The sequence below is a fragment of the Ischnura elegans genome, chromosome 10 (assembly GCF_921293095.1).
Source record: "Ischnura elegans chromosome 10, ioIscEleg1.1, whole genome shotgun sequence".
Lineage (NCBI taxonomy): Eukaryota > Metazoa > Arthropoda > Insecta > Odonata > Coenagrionidae > Ischnura > Ischnura elegans.
The window spans coordinates 15,493,248-15,510,091 of record NC_060255.1 but is presented as its reverse complement, the minus strand read 5'-3'; positions in this window follow the sequence as shown (position 1 = coordinate 15,510,091).

The following is a 16,844-nucleotide window of genomic DNA, read 5'->3' as shown; positions in this document are numbered from 1 at the left end:
TTTCACTCCCCCTTCTTATTTGGTCGTTTCCCTGCCTTGGGTTTATTCCAATAAGGACGAAAGTCAATATCCTTAGGGTTTTCCCATGTTTGCTCACATCTTTTTAAACATGGGGAACGGTAAATTTGTTAACTTGTAATGTTGTGTTTGCAACTTGATAATTTATTCATCTGCAATAATTTAATGCTTGACGAGGAGTTAGACGGAAATTGGACTTTCTAGTCTCAATATCACCCAATAGAGACGAAATATTATTATTACCACGGATGGAATTATATTTTAAGTGCGAGAATATGAGATTCTATTTAGCATGCTGATTTACATAGCTGGCCATACCAATACCAATAGTAGCACCATGAAAAATGAATTTCTTCTTCATCCAGTTTTCACAGAATTGTTTCACTAAAGCTATATTCTTGACTATATCTATGTTGGTAAGTTAAGCGTGTTCAGATTAATTCCTCGATAGAATTTTTCTTCGAACTCAAATCGAAACTTAAAGCTTAAACGTGGTGAAAGGGCTCCGTATTAGCAATGAAAACAGTCACGAAGTGTTTTCATTGCTAATATTAAACGCCACATAAACCTAAAATAAACATGCTTAAAATCGCTCTAGTTGTTGTTAATTTGACAATACTATCGATGAATTTCATATTTTAAGCTTAAGCTATCATTTTGAAATTTTAGGGTCCATTGAATAGAACTTAGTTTACACTTGCCAGTTAATCTAATATTTAAAAATATACCTTTGAGAAAAATATGAGGAGACATTGTCATGCATTGGTTCCAAGTTTTATACGCTACTCAGTTCTATACAGTATTCTATACAGTATTCTATACTCCCCGGAATATTCAAGGTGATAACTTTAGTTTTAAACAAGATATGCGTAGCGAAAAGAGACCGATCGATCAAAGCCTGGTCTCAAACTAATACCAGCACCATCTACAATTTTCAAAGGAAGACCACTTGAAATTGAAGTGATATGAGACTCAAAGGCTTTGAGATAGGAAATCTGCGATGTCATGGAACAGTCAAGGGCACTACATTAACTTCCTCAGATTTTTTTATCCCTCAAGAATATCACGGCACATAAATTATCGGTAGAGTCCACTTGATAGGATTCCTACGTGATGCAAGTTCGAAACTTTCGAATTATAGCAGGTGCTAGATAGAATTTAATGAGAAGGGAAAATGAATTGCCTTTCACGGAACTGGAGTAGGTTGATCTCAGTGAACAAAACCCCACTTTTGGGTCACTGTAATTGTTAAAAGAGTTATCTTCAATCAGCCAATCGCTTGCGAACCACTTGAAAATTATCCCTCACTCTTAGCTAACTTCAACCCTTCCCAGTACACGAGAACTTCCCATACATTCTGTCTTTACCTAAACACCGTACCTCCCCGCTCCATGGTAACGAGAAAACATTATATCCCCAGACCTGACGTAAGGGCTTATAATGTCTCTCTCGAAACTTAAAATCTATCTCGTCTACGCTCTTGAAGAAGGCCCTTAATACGGGTGAGTTTGCAAGGAATAATCAATTTTAATGAGTTTTTAAGCATAATCAATTAATTACGGATCGCACGCAACTTGCACTCAGCGGGGATTACCGCGGATACAAAAACTGAGTCCTCATTTTTGAATGATTTATTTTTTAATTACGAAATTTTCGAGGGTGAACCGTGAGATCTCAGACGTTGATTGATGTATCTTAATGTAGGTACTCGTTTAAAACGTATTTGTTTATTTTAATTTTTCAACGGAACGCTCTCAGAATTTTAAATGGGAAATTTATTAGTGAGGTTGGTATCATGATTAAGCCAAGGGACAAACATTTGTGGAGTGGTGAGCTCTCTTAGATTACGAATTCTTCACATAGAGCTGGTGACGCGATAAAGGCTGTTAGTATGGGCCATTAATGAATCGAAGAGGTAATTAAAATTGCGAATGCTTTTCATTAAGCGTATTTTTTTAATTCCTCTGATTAAGATTTCTTGCATAAATACCAGGAGCAAGATAATTACACATTCTTCAAGAAGTTGTGCCCCTTTCATCCAGTTAAAACATTTTGATATTTCGTCGTCATCACATCAGTTATCTCACGTCGTCTTCTTAATACTTAAGCCTTACATACATAAAAATATCTTACATGCGTAGAACATAAGCCTTAAAAACATGCATAGGTAATAATAGCTTTATCGGTTTTATCTACCCTCGAATAAAAGCCATGGGCTTGTTACACATAACTTACATACCAAATACTTCATTGCAGAATATTAGTTGATGAGGTGGTGAATTTGTTCTAGTGTTTAAAGTAATGATGTCGGTCGTGTTGGTGGTTGCTTTCGGGAAATGCTGCGTAGGTGACATTTTCTGCTCAAAGTTTCACACTTCCCACTGGGAGCGTTTTCAAGAGAATGTGAGGGAAACCTTTCTCGTCCCGATCTTATATAGGTTTCGTTAACCCATTGTTGCCCCGAATTGAATTTTCTCGGAAGGCGATAGCCGTTGGTCATTAGATTGGGCCAGGAACCCTCTCCATATGCGGCTTAGGTTATATCCATCGTAATCGTAATGATATCGTATTAAATTAATTCCAAATTACTTGATTATTCTTCTCCCTATGTGCAGAAATGCTTTTTTAGTGTATATGAGTGAGTGGATACAAAATGCCTACATTCCGCCGGCCTCGTCTGATAAAGACAAAAAGTGTACCCCAATTTGCAAAATTATTTTCATGGACTGAATGGGGGCCGTGGGAGCCAATTGGATCAAACCCCTGGCTGATGAAACTAGGGTCCAGATCCCGATTGAAGCCTTTTGACACCCCCAAAACGAAAATGTCGACGCACGAATTGGCAGAGGGAAAGGTACTGGCCCCGTTTTTTTAATACGAAAATTTCTCGCGCCTGTGTCTTAGTCAATGGTGAGATTTACCTTGACCTTTCGAAAACAAACTTCGAGTTAAGCAGTGATTCAGTAGGTAAGTGATGGAGATAATGACTGTTCTGCATGATATTTCTACGTGGTCCATGCTTTTATTTATTTAATTATGTAATACAAGTAGACCATAGCCTGGAGGTAAAAGAGAATTAAAATATTTAAACTCTTCCCGGGTTTCCGCATGGGTAAGATACTTGCTACTTGCAAGGTAGCCTTGAGAATGGGTGACGAGTCGGAACCCGAAACGTCGGCGCTCTCCGAATATCTTACCCGCGCGGAAACCCGAGAAAATTTTAAGTATTCTCTTCGCTTGGAAAGTGTAATATCATACATAGAATTAAAATAGATGAACGAAAAGCCAACCTACCTAACAGATAAGTAAAAAAAAACAGAAAACTGCACCCATAGGGTACAAGAAATTCACTAATATGAATACCATAATATTAAAATATGAAATTGGAACCAAGTAACCCAATTACTAAAATTTTCGCGGTCCATGTTTTTCAGTATAAATGGATTTTGGGGTAAGTCGAGTCAAGACTTCAAATGGTCAACATTTCCTCTCCGATGCCGGGGACCTCATCAGGGCTAATGACTGTGCCGCCTTTCGTGAGCATCAATTTATTGGTGGTGAGTGCTAGCAGAGAATATTCTGGACGTCTTTCTTTCGAGAAATTAATGAAATACAAGTTACTGGGCATTTCCTCGATCTCATCCGAAACGCACAAGTAGGTATAGGTATAGTGTATATAGGACGACAGTTTAGTCAGATTTTACGAGGTATCACCCTTCACCAGGGTCGGATTTATCCAAAGTTACACTATAGGCACCTCTCCATTGAGCGCCCCTCCTCACTTAAGCCCACGGCAGGGGCCCCTTAGACTGAGACGCCCCTAGGCACCTATTTTGCCTTACGGTAAATCCGGCCCTGCCCCTCACCGAGATACCGATAGAGAGAGCCATCAGCATCTTTCGGAATATATTTGGAGAGGACACAGTGAAGCAGGCGGAGATGTGCTTAAAGACTACGTATTTCAAGTGGAGCGGCGAGTATAACGAGCATACAGAAGGAATAGCAATGAATTCTCCCATCTCTCCCGCAATGGCCAACTACATGGAGGAGTTAGAGACGACATCTCTAGAGAAATTCCCCTTCAAACCGTCGAATTGGCTACGGTGTGCGGATGGCACCTTCGTAATAAGGAGAACAGGCAGGGAAAAGCTGGAAGGAGTTCCACCTCTATCTCAACAGCATTGACGAGGACACCTAATTTACGAAGAAAGAGGAAAGCGGCGAGAAGTTGCCCTTCATGGATCTCCTCATTAAAAGAAGAGGAGACGGAACTTTTGGACATAAAGTATATAGAAAACCAACCAGTACAAACAGGTATCTTCTAGCCGGGTATCATCACCACGCAGCTCAAATTAATGGAATGTTGAATACAATGATCCATTGATCCGTCACTCTCACCGGCGAGGACAACGGGGACGATGAGCAAAGAGGGTAAATATAAAAATCGGTACATATATCCGTGTTACGAAGGTGCCATCCGCATACCGTAGCCACATCAACGCGACGCGACGTTTCGATGGAGGCTTTCTCTATAGCTGTCGTCTCTAACTCCTCCATGTTGTTGGCCACTGCGGGAGAGATGGGAGAATCCATTGATATTCCTTCTGTCTGCTCGATATATTCGCCGTTCGACTTGAAATGCGTAGTAAAACAACAGACATTGAAAACCTTAGCAAAATTTATTTTTATTTAATTAATCAAAATTAATGGTAACTAGGTATAGTAATAGCTTACTTAACGTAATATCAATAAATATGTGCAAAGCTAAGGTGTATCAAAATGTTTTAAAATTATATTATTGTAAAAAAACTCTATCGTAACATTTACTTATATAAAATATTGTATATCATTGTATTTTATATTGTTCTCATATTTTCATTCATAGCCCTGATGATATTTTAAAATGAATAGAAACGTTGGCTAACAACTTTTTGCATCATATACATTTGACCTATACTCCCAGAATTATTTTACCATTAATTAAACGAGGACAAGATAAGAAGAGAAAAAATTAAAAAAGATAAACGAACATACCCATGAAGAATGGATTTAGAAGCAAGGAAGAAGTGAGGAAGTAAGGACGACTATCTCCCGTAAATTAAGACACCAAAACTCAACACTTGAAGAATAATATATCATAGAGCAAAAAAGAGGCTTCCTGCCATATACATTGAAGGAGTTACGATTAAAATATCCAGGATACTATGGAGATCCCAAATAAAAATCTCTTTTAAAGCAAACAAGCAAATAAGAAACACCTGGAACGTGAAAGGAAAAGAAAAATTGGAAACGGAGGGGGTGTATCAATAAAAATGCGGTAGTCTAACTAGCTAAAGCACTCGACCAGAATCGTGAGATTCGGGTTTAAGTCCCGGTTGAGTAAAATGATTTTTTCTGGATGCGGTTTTGGCAAAGCTTTGTGAAGTTTCAACTTCAGTGCTCAGAAATACCATTTTTGAGATTATAGCCAGCTTTTTTGATTTCACCCCATTGTATGTAATGCCGAACGGATAGATATGCGAATTCCTTTTTCACCCGAACCATAAAGGACTTTAATAAATGCAAGTCGTAATTTCGTTAGAGCATTTTCTCTTTATGTGCAAATGGCTGATATCCTAACACTCTTTTCCACACGCCTTTTAGGCAGCTTTTGGGGTAGTGTGTAGATGTATCGTATTAAACGGAAGCGATTACGCATGGAGTTGGGTCCAACTCGCCGTCAGCTGATCGTGAGTAGCCGAGCTAGAGGATAGGAGATTTGCTGGCCGACGAGAAAGCATGGGGTACACTGGCGGGCCCGCGGAAATATGCACGCCCAGTCGGAGAACCAAGTCAGAGACTTGTGCGCTCTTGTACCCGGAGAGGGGGGGAGACAGATGTAGGAAAATAGGGAAAGGTGTTACCGTCCCGATGAGGGCCCAACAACGCCTCCAGAGTAATCATACGAAGTCACATCCACATTCCGCACATATTATGACCGTCAAAAAGGGTCGAGAAAAGGTCCACTATTCCTTACGTCTGTACTCCGCAAATGAGCGGTACTGGCTGTTCGTTTCATGAAAATTACGCTTTTATAAGGCTAACGGGCCCTCGTGTGACCTCATTTAGAGTAAACAGCCGATTTATAGGATCCTCATGAGATAGGCAAAATTGACGAACTGGAGTGCGTGCAGTTGGTTTTTGGTTTCGTCAGTCTAATATATGCCTCGACCAGCTTACAAACACTTTTTCAACAAAAAACCAATTTTTTTGGCTATAGGAACCAGAAATGTACAGGATAGAGAAAAATTGTGTTACTAAACTTTTTACTGTAGATAGTTGATTCCGGTAGGAACAAAAAATAATTATAACTGAGATGCCTGATGGAGGATTAGTAATACGTGGAACCCAGTCATCCACAGCATTTCTTCATCATCCCCCTCCAGCCCTCACTCCTCACCCCCTCCGCCTACCTGTAAGAAAAAGGCAGCAGAACCAAATACCTGTATCATTCCGTTGAAGAAGTGACCAGCAGTCGGTCACTAAACGTCGGGGCAATTCCGATACATCACGCGGCATACACCCGCATGTCTCTCTTTGATCACCATGAGTCGCGAAAGCTTCAATCAAGAAATACTAATGATGTTTGGGTCGAAAAAGCATATTTTTTATGCGGCATAAACTATGAGCCAAGAGCCGATTTATAGGATCCTCATGAGATAGGCAAAATTGACGAACTGGAGTGCGTGCAGTTGGTTTTTGGTTTCGTCAGTCTAATATATGCCTCGACCAGCTTACAAACACTTTTTCAACAAAAAACCAATTTTTTTGGCTATAGGAACCAGAAATGTACAGGATAGAGAAAAATTGTGTTACTAATTAACTGATTGACCGCAAGTTTGCACTGCTTATTGGATGCTCTGGATAAATGATGACTTGGAATTATTTGCCTGCCGAAGATCGCGATGTATCCAAGACATCTGGCAACAGGGCAAACTCGCGGCCAATCGGAGCGCTTGGCGCAAAGTTTCTGTGCGTTTTCGACCTAAAACATCATTGGTAATTTTGTTACCGACTGGTATAAACAATCCAAGGCTAAAATTTTTCGACTCAATTTTTCTCATCCCTATATAAAAATATACCTACCTACTTAAGATCCGATGTAATATTCTAAGTTTAGAAGCTCGTGGTCAGGGAATTTTAGTTAGTGGTAATCTGCGGAATAAGAACAATGGCGGCAAAAGCAGATTTGCAAACTGTACGCAAAACAGACGTCCTAATCTACCGAGGCTGGCAATATGTGAGGAGCCCGATTAATCCGGGGTAGGGACTGAAGGGAATGGGACGAGAGAATCTCAGCGCTGCCATAAGGATGCCTGACCGATTTCACAATCCCTAACCTGCTTCACAACGGCCATCGTAGTGCTTCACGGGAAATCTGATTTAATAACCACAACGTGGATTCAGACCACTCCAGGAATATGGATCTATCTCAGGGTTTTCGAGAGAATCCAAGCAACTTTTCTGGCTTTGTTTCATCTACATACAAACGTGATCCACAACCGCCCTGGTTTCTGGTGCTTAGCAATGATGAAATGAAAGAAAATTTAGCCAATCAATGCATTCCACGATATAGGAAACCCAGGGATGGCAGGTGAAGTGAGACGAAAATGTTTCATTTCGACCTGGAGGGAAACTAAAATGCGAGGCCTAGGTTTAGTTTCGTTCCCCCACGAAATTAAATTCACCGTGGAGCTCTGTGTCGGCCCGGGACGAAAATTTACTCCCAGGAACAAAACTAAATTCATAAAAACTCCGCTGCTCATAGTTAAGTTTCGATTCCAGACGTTGATTGGGGGGGATAAGAGGAAATAGTTTCAACGTTTGATATACGTTTACAGAGGTTTAGACATCGAGCTTAAAAATCGAATGGCCAGTTTACGTTCACCATTCTCCTGTTAGTGGTAATAATATGAGTGCCACAATGTGGCACTGCCACATGCATCTAATAGCGGTAGGCCGAACCTCAACTTCATTCAACCATACTTCGTACTCAATGTGTGGGTCAACACTAAAATGTTCGAAGGTGAAGAACGTGGTCCCTCCGGTGCGAAATATTATCTACCTTTCGCTTCGTTCCAGAGTTTTAAGTTTAGTTTCAACCCGAAGTAGTTTAGACTCCGATTTCGTTTGGACCCTGAGTTTGGCTCCCCAGGTTTAAATCCGTTTCGTTTTTACGTTTCGCTCCTGGGAACGAAACTATTGAAATTTTGCTGGTTTTGGCTTTCGTTTCTATTGCCAATGCCTGAGGAAAACACGTCAAGCGTCGACGATTGGCCACTGAGCGCAAATCTTCTGAGATTTCGAGTAGTTTATTTTTTAGTCATAGCAGCCGGCGTGACTTGGTGAAAATACATTATCTTAGGGGGAATAAAAACTTTGCTTTTTGCACATGGTGAATTTTTTTCCGACCATGGCTTCGTTTCAACGTAAAATTTTCAACGTTCATTCAACTCCCACGAGTAGTCCCTCATTAAAAAAAGAAGGGACGTCCCATGAGAATGACCGTGATGCATATAAATATTTGGGATTCCAATAAAAGTATTGGAATATTGCCAAATTTATTTTGATAAGTGCCAAATAATATTCCACGAATTGACTGCTAAGAAATTTATTAGAAGTTGGCAGTTAATTGGACATTGGGACGTTTAAATTCCTCGTATATAATTATAAATCAAAAGCCACTGACGTTTTGATATTTTTATAAATTTAAATTATTTATTAAAGCAAATGGGTAAAAAAATATTATCTAAATATAAACTAACAATCATTCAGCAGGTACGTACGTCACTCAACAAAACGCGAATGGACATAGTAAAATAGCTGTTTATTTTCATTATTTTTGGTTTTCAACGAAGCTGATGAGTAATTTTTTCGGACAAATGTAAGATTTTTTTGAGGTAAACAAATTTGAAGCGTAGGAGAAAGCCTATTTCAACTACTCAAAACTTCTTCTATTAAACCATCTTATATAATTATCGCAGCCTACTATCGTGAGTAAAAGTACCAGAAATGGAGAAAAGGAAACCGCTGCGACGACCCCATCTGAGCCCATGTAAGTCAATAAGTGATCATTTATAATATGAGGAGGTATTAAAATTTTGGCGTTATTTATGGCTCATTAAATCATTAAAAGACCTAAGTTCATTATAAAAGACTTAAGTTAGTGCATACCCAGGCCATCACTCATTCGGTAATTCAACCTGAAGGTTGGTTTAGATAGGTGAAACTAAAGCTCACCTCAGTCGTGTAAATATTGCACATGTAGGGTATAGGGGCCAGTTACTTTCCTTCGGCTACTTCCCAACACGAGTATCCGTTGTTTCGAAGCTTAACGCTGGATTTCAACCCGTTACACTACGATCAGTATCCCAGGCTAAGATTAAAAGTTTGCGTAATATGGGTGTTACATTGCGCCATCCGTCTTTTTAAAATCGTAGTTTTCTATTTTTTTTAACAAAGTGGTAAATCTCTTGATCTAACCTCTAAATAAACAAATGAACTAAAATCAGAGTAAAATCCAGTTTTTCAAATGATAACAAACACCTATTCCTCTCACCAAAGTTTGGTTGGCAAGAAATAGCAACAAGCGTTGAAAATGGCCACGACTGGGGTACAGATTCACGGTACTAATGTCAGTCCGGTTAATGTTAATAAATGTTACACTTACCGGGAATTTATCCGTCTTCTCCTTTTAGTATCTTTCGTCCCTGGGATATGAACTCGCGCACTTCGGATAGAATGCAGTGACGCGTGTCCCTACTATCAACATTCGACATTGGCTGATTTGCAAGAAAATAATGTAAAATGAATGAAATAGAAGGCCATAGCAAAAAACTAATTGATTCAATCGTTGGAAAGCGTTTTATCTGGATTGATGGGTGGAAAAATTAACTCCGAGCCGTGGCAGCTGGTTTTGATTCCAACGTCCGTCCACTAAGCCCGGGTGTGTAGCAGATTAAGAAAAAAAATCTTCCGTGGAAACGTATCTCTCGAAATCCAGTGCGAACCAACTCTCCCTCGGCGGGTATTTATTTAAACCGGTAATTGACGCAAGTGTGTTCCCATCGATTACGACAGATATCCCATTCCAAAACAGAGCTTCACTCCACCTCACCGATTCGCATCAGATCCTAACGGAGTGGGATTAGATTATCTTCGGGCTCTGGGTCCGCCAGGGGTGGGTGTCTTCATTTTTTTCGCAGATGCTCCATTTCCTTATTTTCGAGGGAGATTTCAGAGGGGAACCGATGGTGGACCAATCGCGTTAATTTGGTGGGATAAGAGTCAGGTTTTCCCACTTTTCGAGGGAATCATTTCGGTTATGATACGTCGATCAAATGAAATTATCTTGCGAACTCATGGAATGGCTCTCTCTTCATCCTCATCAGTGAGTGGATAAAGACCTAAAAAAAATCTGGCCCAGCTGCTCTCGAAAAGAATGATTTCGTTCTCTAGGGTCGTTGGAACAAATTTTTGGTACACCCTATTCATCTCCAAGGAGGCTGGTTAACTGACGGCGCGATTTAAAGCAAAAATTTTATTTAAAGCTATTAGAAATGTTTTGCTACTATGAATAAAAAATAAATGAGTGAGAAAGACGGCTGCGTCCGATCTACGTGCAGTTCCATGTATTTGATCCAATCGCACCGCCATTTTTATGCAAATAACGTGATTTGAATTCCTTGGCGGATTTAAGTTACAATTAGATCTGAAATTTGCACAATAACGTACCCAAGTTTCATTTATATCATAATTTTCAATGTATAACGAAATCAATGTAATATTTTTTTAAAACAGCAATTGTATTATTGCGTCTATCATCATTTGTGTTGCCTAAACAACTATCTGTACAAGGTCGTATGCAAAAATATGGATTTTTTGAAAAGCTGTTTCCAAAAAATAAAATTAGAACGTAGTCTTTTTTTTACGATCATGAGTTGAACATTTATGGTTAAAAGATCATATTTAGAATTTAAAATCAAAACGACGCGTCGCGACGAGACGAATAGTTCATTTACGGAGCAAAAACCTTAGAAAAATAGCAGGATTTTTCCAGTTTGTAAGAAATGAGTGAAGCCGATCCTGTTATTAGGGAATACTAAAAATGATTTTGAGATGGTTATATAAAGAGATTATTTAATTGGACAAGGTTCATAAAGAGGTTGGATGACAACATAATGCGGGCCTTTGATTTGAAATGAGACCTGATACGGAAAAATCTTCCGCACACGATAAAATACATCAAATTGGTAATCACATAATTGGACCAATTATGCATGGGGATATTCAGTTTACTTAATGGCTGGCTAAAATCTATTGTAAACCTCCCTATTCTGAAGCCATATTGGTCCTCCGGTTGTTTTTTTTGTTTCCTTTTCACTTGATTTTTTATGTCAATTTAGCCTAGTGGTATCCTACCGTTTTCTATAAGATTAGATCTTGAAACTCGGAAAGTGTAAATTTTGCCGGCATCGGTGGCGGCGGGGTGAAGTCCTCGCCTACCAAACAAGAGGTTGCGGGTTCGAGTCTCACCTGGGTAGGTTTCCGCTATCCATGGTATGGTTATTCGTGAACGTGTATTTGTTAAAAATTGTTGTACAGCCCAACTTATAGTTCATGAGCCGTTTTCGGTGGAATGAAATCACATAAAAATAAAAGAAATAAAATCAGATCTAGTGTTCTAGAGATACTACCGATTATGGGTAGTAAAGCTATTTCCAGGTAATTTTTGATACTTCCTGGGGCCTTTATTAAATAGTGGAGTCATATAAGAACTTCTCCATTTCATAACGGTTGGTTTTCCGTTTAAGCACCTTTCAAAAAACTGCCTTATCTCTTCTTTTAACTGATGTGAGCCACTTTTTACGAGCTCCGGATTTATATTCCCTGCTCCAGGTGAATTTCTGTTTTTTTTTGTTGTTTGTAGGGCATCTTCTACTTGTTTTATTTCTTACTGTATAGTTTTCCCCCCTGTATATTTCAAACTTGTTTTTTCCAAGTACTGAGTTATTTTTTATTCCGAAGTTCTTTTTCAAACGTTTAAGCCGTTATTTAGATTATATACTCATTAAATTTAATCTATTATTCGAATTTTATCTCAAACTGCGTATTGTTTTCCAGGTCTCGAAGCTTCTACTTCCACCTGTGCATTGCCCCACATGCTGTTATCGTCTGTTTCATGATTCATTTTTTTACATGTGACCTCAACCTTTATTGGTGCATTTATAGTTCTGTACGATTTTACTCTCGTTATCTTTTTTATTGCAGGTACATATTTGTAATACAATTCTATCTTTTTTTGAATATTTTTTCCAATGTCCTCATCCCACCAGAATGGTTTATTTTTGTACAGAACTGGTACCTCCTCTACAGCTTCTTTAATCCTATTCTTGATGTGTTGATATCCTTCTTCCGTACCCCTTTCCCCAATCATCAATGTTGGATCTTTTCCTTTATGGTCGAGAAAAAGTATGATATCATTGTCCAGGCTACTATTATTGATTTTTTTCTGGATACACTCAGTTGCAATGCAGTCTTCCATTGCATTTTGGCCTTACGATCTTGTCACACCTCTTTTAACTCTTCCACACTTATTTAAGTTGGAGTGTAAAAATATACCGCTGAAATCGTTTACTAAAATTACTTAGCTATCACGTGCTAGGATAATAATAGGTGTTAACCCGCCGAGAGCTTGGTCAAGAGTTAAGTTAGATCATGGGCCTATCCTTCTGCAGGTTAAATCTATTGCCTAGTTAATCAAAAAACCGGTTCAAGAATCTTGGCTTAACTCATGAATATTTTAATTTTGAGAAATCAACCTCATCATTTTGAGATAGGATAACAGTCGAGGGAATTAGAATTCCGTATTGAAGCAGATACCATAGTCGGGCCGGAATTGCTAAGCATACTTGGCGTTATCATTGCATGTAGCGTAGCAAGGATTATTCTAGCATAACTAGGAGCATGCTCGAAGAATGCTTGAATGCTAAGAAATCTTTGACTTAGTCAAAACAACTTCACATTCTAGTATTAGAGCATCTATTCGACAGTCAGATGAAAGTCTTTAGTCATGTATACAATTTTGAGAAAATGAATTGAATCGGCAGAGAGTTTTGAAAACAAAGGAGCAACAGCAATAATGATGTCATTTTCGAACCTTTGTATTAATTTTACAATCCTCACATCAAATCATGATACTACAATAATTCTGTACATAGTCCAATTTCATATTATTATTAATAAGGCGTTTACAAATTTAATATAGCGTTTGGTAAAAATTCTTTACAGCCCGTATAAAAATTAGGTCGATCATGTGTATAACTATTTATAAACTTCCTTTGAAATAAAGATTTTTATCCACGTTTCAAAATCAAGAACTTAAGTCTCATCAAGCCTGATTTGATGATTTCTACGAGTCTAATAGCTACAAGATAGATGCTATCGCCAACAGTGCCTCATTCTGATGCTCGAACAGACTTTAGATACGTTCTGAAACAAGTAAATGCTCAAGTAAATAAAACAAGTAAAAGCATTTGGCAAAGCAGAAGTAAGCTATCCCGTATAGGCACTGAATGGGATCTTTCATTCTGACTTGAGATACAATAAATCATAGTAATTACATGGATGCCAAATAAAATTAACGGCGAGCAAAAGCCTTCCTCAATCAATCATTCTCTCATAAGTTAAAAATGAAAAAATTAACGCTGAATTTGCGGTCCATTTTTGTCATGAGCTAGTTTGACGATAAGCCGGTTTTCCCTCGGTTACTTCTTTCGCAAATTTCTTCATGACTAAATGAGTGTATGAATGCTATCAGAGTCATACTGAGCATTGGCAGTGCCATGTTCGGTAAATGAATGTAAAAATAGAAATCGTGTAAACTCCTCAAGAAACTCGGTCATTGAATGGCTTTTTTGTGCGCATGCGTTTCGCGCACTTCCCTTACAGAGACTTAACACTAGGAATACCGGACTTGACAGCCCCCCTAGAACTACCGAATGGAGTCATTTTGACTCCTACCTTATTATTGTTTATTTTTGCAGTTTATGTCTGTTTTTATTGATAGATTGCATTAGTTTATCATTTTTGGAGTGTTAAAGGAAGGAAGAAAGGTAAACGTGGAAAGTCTTGCCACTTTTTTCGTCCGTTTTGCGAAAGAGGACGAGTTAAGTCTCCAATAAGTCGGTATTTCGATGTGATTTATAATATAATACCATATATAATTGAATGTATTCATAGTAAATGTTTTCCTTCTTATGAAAGAGGCTTTATGAATACTGAACTCATGACAAAAATTACGAAAAAGTTAACAATGGAACACCGAATTTAGAACTACAGCAAACGAACTCGTTCAGACAGAACCTCTCATTGAGGTAAGGCATCGCTTACAAACGACAAAGGATCACGCGACGACAATAACAGGCGGAGAGGAAAAGCTGAGAATCGGTGACCCGCTATACAGGAGGGAGTATTATCATAAATTTATCTGCAAATGGTATAGGACCGTCGATTTTTTGTCACAAATAGCTAGCAAAGGAAGCTCTGTCAGATTTGTTTCCATTGATATAATCATTGTCTCAACTTCTAGGGTATCTTAGGTTATCTGGTCGCTTTCTCGATATTTATCTTCTGTTATCTCCCAATGCTGGATACATCAATTCCATATTCTTTGAGTTACTGGGCGCAAGGTCTCTTTGTACACCGCCAGCATTAATCCCATTATTCGTCCGTTCTCAGTTAATTCTGCTTTGGTAAGCATCACATGCGATTTGGCTCTATTTGGCGCAGTGATGTTCCTAGCCTGCATCCGCGAAATAACACTAGGAATACCGGACTTGACACCCCCCCTAGAACTACCGAATGGAGTCATTTTGACTCCTACCTTATTATTGTTTATTTTTGCAGTTTATGTCTGTTTTTATTGATAGATTGCATTAGTTTATCATTTTTGTTAATAATTGCAGTATTTCAGACGTCGTTTTAACAAAAAAATATATTTTTTTAAAATGCGAAATTCGACAGTGTTGCTTTGAAATTCTTTTTTCTTACATGTTATGTTGTTTTAATAGAATTATAATGGAGGAATTGGATAAAACAGCAAACGTAGACTTTTCAACACATTTTATCATATTGTTTGAATGATCAAAAATATTACTTAGGCTACATGGTAGTTGGGAAGATAATTAAGTAAAGCAAAAAAATGCAGTTGATACGCCACGCATTTGTCTAAGGTGCTTTAGAGTTCAAGCATTGTCGTTCATTTTCATTGCCCACACAAAGACTTTTGGCAGGTCTTACAATTCCCAACTGATAGATTATTTTTGCACTTTGGTTTTGCCTGGAAATAATTTTTTTGCAGAAACCCGTCAGAAGAATCTGCGGCATTGGACACGCAACGCTTTTATCTACATCTAACATGAGGATCAGCCAACTCTGTAACGAGCTTTTTCTAAAACGTCTTGCGCGAAATGTTTTAGGTAGTCTCATTGTACACTATCCATGAACACCTGCTAAGTCGGGAGTATTTTCCGACGAGTAGATAGGCTATCACTGAGTAGACGTTCTTGTGGTATATTTGTGATTTCATCTCTTTTGGTTCTTCTATTCTCTTTTATTTACCTTTCCCACAATGCTAGTACCCTGGATTTTTTTGCTGTTCAGCGAGTTTTACTGAGGTAAAGTAATTATATACAGTAACATTTCGCCCTTTTTCAGAAATGGTTGCATTGGTTTCAGTACTGCTAAACGGCAATCTGCATGAAGTGAATTACCTTTTCCAACATAAGGGAAGGCATTTGCAAGATATTTGCTCTCCTTGTCAACAGGTAGCCAATATTCATGGCCGTATTTGTCCGGATTAGAAGGAATGTACAGAGTGAAATATACCTAATTACACTGGGAAAAAGTTGTTCATCAACTATAATGTACGGACCAGGTTTGTAACAAGCAATGTAATTCTCTATGAATCTATCGTACACTATTGAAAAGAGGGCAAACTTGACAGTTTTGAGCCGCTGGAATCAATTAGATTTCTCATCAACTCTTAGACATTGCAAAATGTTAACAAACCTAGTCGTTCGTTGTAGAAAATGGTATTCCCCAGTCGTTTGACCAAATACTCTCAATAGAGTAATCATTTGTACCTGGTATTCCTCGGGCATAAAATATGGCTATACATGCAACTAGCTCCACATCGGAAAGTGTAAAATCTTCGTAATTTTGCCTGCGTGGTTCCACAATTGTACATTGCTTTATGTGAGTCAGTATAAACGAATCGATAAATAATCGTTTATAATACCTTTTTTTGTAACTACCCATGAAAGGGAAAGTAAATGTAAATTACTGCTTATATTTCGCACGCGTTTTGTCTGAATCTTCAGACTCACTAGAAACGTTTTGAGGAATAAAATCCTCGACTTCGTCACAGCCGAAATGATCTTTTGTTTCGCGTTCCGATTCACCTTCCGGTATAGAATGCAACATAGATAGGACTTCTTCACGCTTTCGCCTACTTCTTCTAGCCATACTCCCAGTCAGGAAAAATGAAATCCTTGCTTCATAGGAGTTTTGCAGTCCACTCGAGAGTTTACTGGATTCACTAATGCAAAGGACAGCGCACGGTTTTCCTGTGCGGCACCCAGCAGCCAGCGCTGTCAGAGCCGAACGTGCTAGGACAGTAACTTTATTTCATTCTACTGATTTATTTTCCTGGTTCATCAGTATATCAATTTTTCTGGGGAATCGGTATATCAGAGGTACTGTTTCATATTTGAAAATCAACTTCC